The 10,680-nt window shown below is 36.2% G+C and overlaps 1 protein-coding gene across 1 annotated transcript in view; it reads right to left on the minus strand.

The window, feature by feature from the left end:
- sema3c (sema domain, immunoglobulin domain (Ig), short basic domain, secreted, (semaphorin) 3C) overlaps positions 1-5,711 on the minus strand; it is an 83,659-nt gene extending 77,948 nt beyond the window's left edge. The window contains exon 1 of the mRNA XM_015394567.1: positions 5,515-5,711. The gene's annotated coding sequence lies outside the window, so the exon portion shown is untranslated. The remainder of the gene's footprint in view (positions 1-5,514) is intronic.
- Between the last annotated feature and the right edge of the window lie 4,969 nt (positions 5,712-10,680).

Below are 10,680 nucleotides of genomic sequence, written 5' to 3' on the forward strand. Positions count from 1 at the left end.
TTTACATTTTTTGCAGTGTACATACAAATTGGGTGAGTAAGACACAGCCCAAGCTGCATCAGCTCAGTTGTTTTAAAAGACCTGCTTGCTTGTTGTGAACTTTGTAGTTAAATTATGAAGAATCTAAGCTTTCCAATAATGTCTATATTGGTAAACATTTTACCAGTGTTATTTTCATGCATTCTGAGTTATTAGTTGTAAACGCTTTAAAATGGGTCGCTGGCTACACGGTGGGTTTTAAAAGGATAAAGAAATTTCACAGCAGATTTATAACTTCTGCACTGGAAAAAAATCAAAATCTAGATAAGTTTTTTCTTAAAATAAGTGTATTTGTTCTTGAATTTAGTAGGTAAAAGAGAGTTTTTTGCCAATTAAACAAGACAATTTACACTTACAATAAGAAAAATCAATTGCATTGTCTTATTTCAGGTGCATTTTATCTAATCGTCTTATTTTAAGAGCAAAAATACTCATTCCATTGGCAAAATATCTCATTTACCTACTCATATTAAGGGTAAATACACTTAATTTAAAACAAAAACTGAAAAATGTTCTGCATAAAGTTAACTGCGTACAGGGGGCAATTCTGAAGAAATTATAATGAAGCTAAGGCGGAAATTCAACTGAAGAAACTCTGATTACTTCCATTCAATCTGAGGCTGATCCGCCTCCGATGCAGCCAATCCGCTTCAAGCTACAGTTCCTCGATGCCCAATCATCTTCCAGCACTCAACTTAAAAGCCTCTCCAAATCATCTCTAGGCCTACTCTTCAACAAGCGCAAGATCCATCGCTCCTATGTCGTTCAACCTCACCTCCAGTGTGTACTCCCTCCAGACTTTCATGGAGTTCCCTGTCACTTTAAACCGTCCGGCAGAAGACCGCCACGTTGAGCCTGGTTCTGCCAGAGATTTCTTCCCAAAGGGGAGTTTTTTCTCTCCACAGTCGCTTCATGCTTGCTCTTCATGGACAGTTTATGCGACATTTGTTCATTCAGTTACAACTAACTCAAGCATCACCCTGTATACCAGCCTCTATGGATTAACCAAACTTCACCTATCTAAACTCCACCACCAGTTTCAGGCCCGGGGGGGAATATCCTTATTCTCATACATCAGTTTATCTGCATTAAAGTATAAATCAGCGAGGCCTGAGCGCCAAAGTTCAAACTATTGTATCAAACTCTAATTGCATCTCTCTCTCTCTGTGAGTTTTTCAGATTGAAATATAGAAGCCACAGGCAGAAGAGAAGATCTTAGAAATTGAATGACTCTTGACCTCTGGCTCACCAACAGCATTGAGGAACAGCACTGAATCTAAACTTGGTAAAATCTAATGAATATAAACTCAATAACTGATCAACAAAGCAGCCTAGAAAACCCAATGATATGATTTTTTTTTACAATAAGCGTATCAGAGTTCCAGGTATGTAGATTTATACTGAAAAGACCTCAACAAACTCAACCAAAAACTCAAGCAAAACAACACCTCCCATCACTGGCTGTACAGTACCCCTTCCAGATGCAGCTCCCTTAAATATGCATGAGGTGGTTGTTCACAAAACAAGTGCTGAAGAAGTGCTCCCTCTATCACTTGTTCCTTTTCTATAACTGGACAAGAGCAGCTCAATTATTGATGGATGCAGGTACTGCGCTGAGCTGTGGGGCGTCATCTCCTGCAACACACTTGGATTTTTTAACCACTCAGACGAGCTGCTACAGCACCTGTGTTGTACAGAACCGCACTACACCAGAGACGGATGCAAAAATAAGAAGTATGTATTATTTACAGGAGTCCAAACCCTCATGATTTATACATGTGTAATAAAAAAATTATGACACAAGAAAAGAAAAGTACATGATTGCCATTAAAATGTTACTTCAGAGGGTTGTATACAAATAGGTGGAGGCGTGCTTTTGTTCGGCGAATCATGATTGATAGACTGCTGAAGTGGATTTCAACTGTTTAGGTCTGACATATGGAAAACTGATGAGGAAGGAGATGTTTTGGCTGCACTTGAGAGCAGTTAAGCAGCAGAGGGGGCAATAAAAACTGCCCCGGGCCGTGAGCTGCAGCATCGCCTCCACACCCACACAGAGCACCTATCCTGATCCACGGCTTAGCCCTGTCCTCAAGCAGAGCACTAAATCATCTCTGTTTATAGATGCATATAAGAGACTTAGGACTGTGAAATGTGAACAGCCCTGGTTGTTTTTTCTTTAAGCAACATGCATACCATCTGCAACCCTCTAATTTGTCCAAATATTTACCATGAAATCAGATTTTAAAACCTACCTTAGAAGTTTACCTTGTTCTCCACCATCTAAGGCTGTAAAATTAGATTAAAAACACGTTACACTGGAAAAAAATCAAAATCTAGAAAAGTTATTTTTTCTTAAAATAAGTGCATTTTTTCTTAGATTGAGGAGGTAAAAGAGACATTTTGCCAATGGAACAAGACAATTTACACTTAAAATAAGAAAACACAATTGCATTGTCTTATTTTAAGTGCATATTATCTAATTATCTTATTTTAAGAGTAAAAATACTCATTCCATTGGCAAATCATCTTATTTACCTACTCAAATAAGGGTAAATACACGTACTTTTAGAATTTTTTTACTCATTTTTAGATCATTTTTGCAGTGTACAAAAGATTCTTATAGGGAGAAAAACTCATACACTGCAAAAACGAGCTAGAAATAAGTATATATTTCTTAAATTAAGTGTATTCACCCTTAATTGGAGTAGGTAAATTAGATAATAGTCTTAAAATAAGATAATTAGATAATATGCACTTCAAATAAGAGAATTCAATTGTGTTTTCTTATTTTAAGTGTAAAATGTCTTGTTCCATTGGCAAAATGTCTCTTTTACCTCCTCAATTCAAGAACAAATGCACTTATTTTAAGAAAAAATGACTTCTCTAGATTTAGATTTTTTGCAGTGTAAGGATTGGATCAATGATGAACAGTAAAAGTTATCTTTAATGACATCTCTTGTTTTATGAAATGTTATTTTTATATTGAATTTTTACAAAATTTAAGGTCAATATTTTTGAAAATAACAAAATGCATTTTCATACGGTACTTTTATAGATTAATGTACATTTGCTCCCAACTGTACATATAATGAATGTGGAATATCCAAACCAACATTCTCTACAGGATTTAGGATTATTTCTGCAGGAAAAAAAGAAGCACATTTTTGAATTGTTGATGAATTCCAAACACACCATCAGTATTCGTCTAAAGATAAATGTGGCTATGGAAAGTTACTTTCTTTGTAAAGGCTAAAACAAAAGTGTTGTCACCTGATCATAGAAAAAGCCACTTTAGAATCCAACATTCCAATATCTTATATTTCATATTGTATACTTTATCATTTATTTGTAAAATTATAATCATGATTCAAGCCAAACATTGATGAAGATATTGCAGAACAGCAGCATCATGAAACATTAAATACAGACTCAATATATTGTTGTGAATTAAAATGCAACAACCAAAACTAAAGACAGCAGAAATTTAATTGAAAGGCAGAACAAAAGCGGAAACAAAGCAAAGAGGGACAAATACCAAAATAAGTCATTACACTGCAAAAAATTTAAATCTCAATAAGTCTTTTTTTCTTAAATTAAGTGCATTTTTTCTTGAATTAAGGAGGTAAGTGAGACACTTTGCCAATGGAACAAGACAATTTCCATTTGAAATAAGAAAAAACTATTGCATTGTCTTATTTTAAGTGTATAATATCTATTTATCTTATTTTAAGAGTTAAAATACTCATTCCATTGGCAAATCATCTTATTTACCTACTCAAATAAGGGTAAATACACGTACTTTTAGAATTTTTTTACTCATTTTTAGATCATTTTTGCAGTGTACAAAAGATTCTTATAGGGAGAAAAACTCATACACTGCAAAAACGAGCTAGAAATAAGTATATATTTCTTAAATTAAGTGTATTCACCCTTAATTGGAGTAGGTAAATTAGATAATAGTCTTAAAATAAGATAATTAGATAAAATGCACTTGAAATAAGACAATGCAGTTGCTTTTTCTTATTTTAAATGTAAATTGTCTTGTTGGCAAACCCATTGGCAAAGTGTCTCACTTACCTCCTCAATTCAAGAACAAATGTACTTAGTTTAGGAACAAATTACTTATATAGATTTCAATTTTTTGCAGTGCATTTCCTCTTAAAGCATCTAAACAATGCATCAGCTCTCGCCCTGAACAGAACCCACCTGGTTAGAACAACCCACACCTTCACACAGATTTTATCCATCAACTGATCTTTCAGGTAGCAGAGCTTTGATAATAATGGCATACAGCCTTTTTTAAAATATATATATTTAATGTAATGTGATCTGAACTGTCGAGTCTGACACCTACCACACCCCACTTGCTCAGAGAGGCAGTGATCTCCCCTGGAGAGCGTCTGACATTGAAATGCTGGTCTCAGCTGCTAAACTCATCATAGTGGGAGTTCATCTCCAGAGCGTTCTTTGACTCGGGTTTGGACACTTTGCTTCACCCCACATTAACAGCCACCATCCTGCAGCACTCTGGCATGAAAGGGGCCTTCAGATAAAAGATGCATCACTGTTTGAGCAAAAATAATAAATACTCTAATCAATTTGTTCGAGCCCTTCAGCCAAAAAGAATCCCAGAGTAAATGCCAGGAATCTCAGCAGGACCAATTAGACGGCTCTGCACGAAGGAGGCTGGTGCAGGCGATGAGCGGTGAGCTTTATTTTCACAAAAGTGTGATGATAATTATGTTTATTATCTTCCAATCTTGGCTTTCAGCCCAATGAGTTTTCCTTCAGAGGCATTGCTCATAAACCAATACTCTTAAAAGTGAAAAACTGCATAGCTGGGGAAGCAAACCGTCTCTCTGAAATAAATCTACATTTACAGAACTCCCATCTGCTCCCAGTAATGGTTTTAACACAGTTCAGCTCATCCCCATCTGGACGGTGGCTTTTGTGCTTGAAGAATTAAACCTTAGTGGTAAACAAGTTGCTCTGTGTCCCGGCTCCAGCAGCACAGCGTGCGTTCATACCACACCCCACCGGTCAGTTGTCAACGGGTTTGCTGCAGCCACACACGCCTTTAAACGCATGACTCTAAGGAGCACCTAAGATCATGTGCTCAACCTTCTTTAAACAAACATATGAAGTTATAGAAGCATTTATAGAAACTCTAATGAGAGAATCAAATGTCTAATGTCTTTAGAAGGCCTTTAAACTCTTTTAATCTGTGACTCAGTCTGGAATATCTCACTATTTAAAAGTTGTTAAGTGTGAAACAAGATTCTGATTTCTGTTATTTAAAAGAAGCACTAAGTGATTGTTTGTCAGATTAAGTTTTATTTCCCAGTTGTGGGACTTTGCACCTGTTCTCTCAACTTCTCCCTGCATCCAGATCTGCGTCATCAGAGGAAACTCTACAGCACAGAGCAGCAGGCTGCATCAGTCAACATTAAGGGTCCATGAAGAGGGACTCACCTTACAGGAGCTTCCAGTAGAGCCTGTCCCAACTGGAGAGTGAAGATCCACCCAGCAGGAGCTGATCTTATTCCGTCCTTGTTGAAACTCCCAGTTTCCAGTCTCTTCCAGTGACACCAGAGAGGAGGAAATCCATCCAGTGTTTCACGGAGCAGGTTTGACTGAGACAGAGCAGGACAGAAGAGAGGAAAGAGGGAGGAGGAAAAGGAAGAGACGAGCGAGTCAGCTGGTGTCCTATTACACACTCTTCGCTCATGTCCCCCTCCTCTTTCCTTCCCCCCCACTCCTCCCTCCTCGCTCTGTTAACTAGACAGCAAACAGATCACTTTAACAGCCCAAAACATCAGAGAGCTGGAGGACGTCTACCTCACATGGTGGGATGGTGAAGCATGAAAGGTCAGACAGATTCATTACTCTCCCTGCCTTGGATTTGCTGACTGGGAAAAAAACAAAACACTTTAGCACTTATGATTCGAATAAAATCAGATTTTTACTCTTTATTTTTACCCTTTTCTTGTTTCCAGACTAAAGTTGCAACATACAACAGCTCAAATGATTATATGCAAGTATAAATGTCCAGGGATAGCACAGTTCAACAGGTTTTTCCCAGAGGTAAGGCGATTTGGTCTGAAAAGTTTGCAACAACTGCAGAACAAAAGCAAAAATGTCCTAATTAAATAAAAATCTGGTCATAATTAGTGTTACATTTGAAGGAAAAGGCTTGCTGGTCAAACAACCCAATCTAAGCTGTAAAGTAAGGGAGTGGCGGCATGATGAGGTGTTTAACTGGGGCTGGAACAGTACAAAAAACAAAAACATAAGAACATCTAGACATCAAAGACTGGACAAAAACTGGTTTTCAAAATGGACAACAACCTTAAATACACCACCTGATAATTTACAAAAAGGCTTAAGTACCATAAAGTGTGTTTTTTTGGAGAGCGAACGTGAAAGGATCCCAATTACAGAGAAAATTAAGCTGCAGGCATCTAAGGTGTGTTTTAAACACCTTTACAGCCTATAAATGTTTCACACCTGTTCCGTCAGGAAGACTGAAGCACAATTCCTACAAACTGTTGCAAAAACCTTGAGGAACTTTTCCCCAAAGTGTTTGAACAAAAAAAAAGGTTAAAACAGTGCATTTCCAGATTAAAGGTAAAAAAAATATATATCTTTCAATCTCTCATTCTAGAAGCCGATTCCTGAAAACGTGTCTGATTCAACGTCAGATGATTGCAACACAGTTTTAGTGGGTTTTTTTTTTTACAGCGCATGACAAAAACTGCTGCAGATGTAGAAACACGTCATTGTTCCCGTTTGTAACATAAACCTGTAACATGATTTGAAGCGAAAGGCAGAGAAACAAGCCCACATAAATAGGTCTGCTGGGCAGTAAATAGAAGGTGCACATGGCTCTTTGTTTATGAGAAGTTTGCAATGAAAATACCAAAAAAATAAATAAAAACGAAGGTTGGATTTTACTGCATTATGTTGTGTCCAGTTTTCTTCAGCTAGTTTTACTTAGGCTGAGCTCAAAATGTTCACTTTTTCGCTTCTTGACTCAGTTTTACCTCAACTAAAAACAACCCTATGTGTCATATGTAAACTGTATAGGTAGACAGGTGTCCTTTCAATTGTAATTTTACCATTTTTGCCAAAAAAAACAACTAAGTTTAAGATAAATGATTTCCAAACACTAATAGAACCCAAATTAATGTCTATCCATTTGAACAATATCCACTCTCAGAATTATGAATAATACACAACTGATAAAATAAATGAACAAAAAAAAGAAAGAAGCCGTTAAATTTTTTATTAGTCATTGTACCACTTATCCATTTTTAGAGTTTTAGTATGAGTGCAATCAGTTCAAATATGGGCTTTACTATATACTACAGTTTCCTATTTAAGTTCAGATTTTTTTAAATTATCTTCAACATCTTTTGTTTTGTCATGACAAAAAGATTTAGAATAATCATTAAAAAAAAAAAAAGCTTAAAAAGAGTCCAGAGAGTCTTAAATTCAATTTACTAAGAATTAGACATAATCAATACAACATCAGTGGAAGCATGAATACAGATCAGCAACCAGTAAGTCTAAGAAAGTTTCTGCAGATTTCTTATTGAAAAAGTAAAGATTCTCAAACCTACTCCTCAGGGCCAACTGTCCTTCATGTTTTTGATGCATCTCTGCACAAATGGCTCCTTTACCTCCTCAGCCTGTTATCACCAATTTAAACCAGGTGTGCAGTTGCAGGGAAACACCTAAAACATGCAATGGGTCCTGAGAACCATACTGAGAACTGCTGGTAGGAGTCTTTTTGATGAGGCCATTTGCAAAAAAGAAAAACAAACTTCCTTTTTGAAATTCTGCCTCTTCTCTTGAGACACATAGTTTAGTTTGCTGATAATTTATCTGGTATTAATAAAGTCTATCACCCAGTTAGGATACAGCGTTAAGATATCCTTTTTTGGAGAAAAAAAAATGGCCCCAGCTCTTCTAAAAAATAAATAACTACATAAAAAGATGTCTCAGCTGTTATCCAAACTGAGCGACTTTATTAATTCCAGAAAACGATAAAGCGACAGCATCACTTGTGTTTTTATGCGATTAGCTTACGTATTTGCATTTCAGTTCACTGTTATCCATGAAACCATTATGCACATACTGATGGGAGGCTCACTTTACACTGCAAAAACAATCTAGAAATGAGCAAAAATGTCTTAAATTGAGTGTATTTACTAATAATTTGAGTAGGTAAATGAAATCATCTGCCAATGGAATTAGTATTTTTACTCTTAAAATAAGATAATCAGATAATATGCACTTGAAATAAGACAATGCAATTGTTTTTTCTTATTTAAAATATAAATCATCTTGCTCCATTGGCAAAATGTCTCTTTTACCTCCTCAATCCAAGAACAAATGCACTTGTTTTAAGAAAAAATGACTTATCTAGATTTAGATTTTTTTTCCAGTGTATGATATCCATGGAAAAATAATCTGGTTAAAAGATGGTTTCATTTAGAAAATATTTAAGCAAACTTTTCTGATGAAACATGTGTCTTTGTTTTAAACAACAGAAAAGTATGGTCACCTTCTTTTAGGTAGCTTTGTAGAAGTGCACAGAAAAAAAAGAATCAGAAAATGTGGAGCTGAAAAACTCAATTTACTCACTGGAAAAAAATTGAAATCTAGATATGTTATTTTTTCTTAAAATACATGCATTTGTTCTTGGATTGAGGAGGTAAAAGAGACATTTTGCCAATGGAACAAGACAATTTACACTTAAAATAAGAAAACACAATTGCATTGTCTTATTTCAAGTGCATATTATCTAATTATCTTATTTTAAGAGTAAAAATACTCATTCCATTGGCAAACTATCTCATTTACCTACTCAAATTAAGGGTAAATACACTTAATTTAAGAAATTTTTACTTACTTCTAGATCATTTTTCCAGTGCATAATAACACTTTGTCATTAAATTGACCTTGAACTGTAGGAATGATATGCAGGGAAATCTTAGTGCATTATAAACCATAACCTTTAAAACCTTAAACTGATTAGAATTCAGCTCATTAGAGGAGTTTTTATTTTTTTTCGGGTACCTCCTCGAAAATTTGGTGTGATACAAAAAAATAAATGCATTTTAGGAAAGAAGCTTGAACTCATAAATCACTGTGGATAAAAAAACATTACATAACAGAGACATTATGCGTCATTTGTGCTTTCTTCCTTTCACCAAGGTCTTGATTTGACAGCTTTAGCCTCAGAAAAGGATCCATTTCATAACTGTAAATAATAAAATGATATTTGTGCTCTATTATGGTCTTCATATGATACGCTTTTGGTTGAGAATTGCTGCTGAAACAGGGAGAATGCATCTTAGGAGATATCATTTATGATCACAAGAAAAACAAAAGCGGTAGAATGAACTCACTGCTAGGAGTTACAGTAGCTCACCAATGAGATCTTATTCAGCAAAACAGAAATATGCAACTGTGTTTAACTAAACCGGACCCAAAACTGCAGCAGCATTAGTCTTTAGAGAGATTTTGTGAATTTATTGAAGCAAAAACTTAGAAGTAAAGAGTCTACTGAATGGGTAATGCAGCAGTATGTTTTACTAACAAAATACCCCATTAATATTAACTCTATTCATATGTGACACATGCCATTTGACTGTGGGTATAGACCAGTATTCCTTTTAAAGCTAATGCCAATTAGCTTTCAGAAGAAATTTATGCATTTGTGGAAAATGACAAGGCAGTAAAGAGCAAAAGAAGGGAAATGTGAGAGGCAGGTCTCTAATGAAAATGTCTGACAGAGAGAAAAAATAAAGCTGAAGGAGGATGAAAAAAGGGGATCACTGGTGGCTCAGACAGGAGGAAATAATTACCCCTCTCCAGTACAATGGAGCCAGATTTACGCCTCTCCAATTAAAGTGTCAGGATGGGACCACTAGAGCGATGTAGGTTTTTCATTGGTACGTGAAACCTCAATTGCTTCGTCCTCATAGGTGGAATAAGAGAAGAAAGGAAAGAGTGGGCGAGTGTAAAATTGAGATCAAGCGTATCCTTTACAGCCCCCATGACAGAAACAGGGCTGTAAGCTAATTTAATGAGCGCTGAGGTAATGGACTCAGGTGACATAAAACACATTTACTTGGAAATACGTGATACCACAATATCTTCATTTAGGTTCAAAACGTTAAGGTTTTAATCTGAAATGATGCTTTTAGCAGGTCAGTTTGCTTCAGACTGCACGGCTTGACAAGCTGCAGGTGGCATAGATTTCAGGGCGTCTGCTTTTGAGTTCGCCAGGCATGAAATGCTGTTCCCACTTAATCTCCTGCCCATGAACACACGCCCCTTTGAACAAGCTGCCCCTCGTTAGCACTGCAGATGTTACGCATTTGTTACACAGAAAATCATAAGTCAGGAGAAGGTCTCCTGCAGAGATGACCATTTAACATGCAGCTAAATATTAAAGGAATAGTACACCCAAAACATGATTAGCCTTCATTTTCTACTCACCCCCATGCTGAAAAACACTCTGGAGTACTTTTTTTATATCTCAAATGCATCTGGAGATCTGGGAGGCTTCTTGCTGTCTGCTGACATTCAAATAATGGAGGTCTATGGCGCCCGAGGCAGAAAGGT

The sequence above is a fragment of the Cyprinodon variegatus genome, unplaced genomic scaffold (genome assembly GCF_000732505.1).
Source record: "Cyprinodon variegatus isolate N-32 unplaced genomic scaffold, C_variegatus-1.0 Scaffold695, whole genome shotgun sequence".
Lineage (NCBI taxonomy): Eukaryota > Metazoa > Chordata > Actinopteri > Cyprinodontiformes > Cyprinodontidae > Cyprinodon > Cyprinodon variegatus.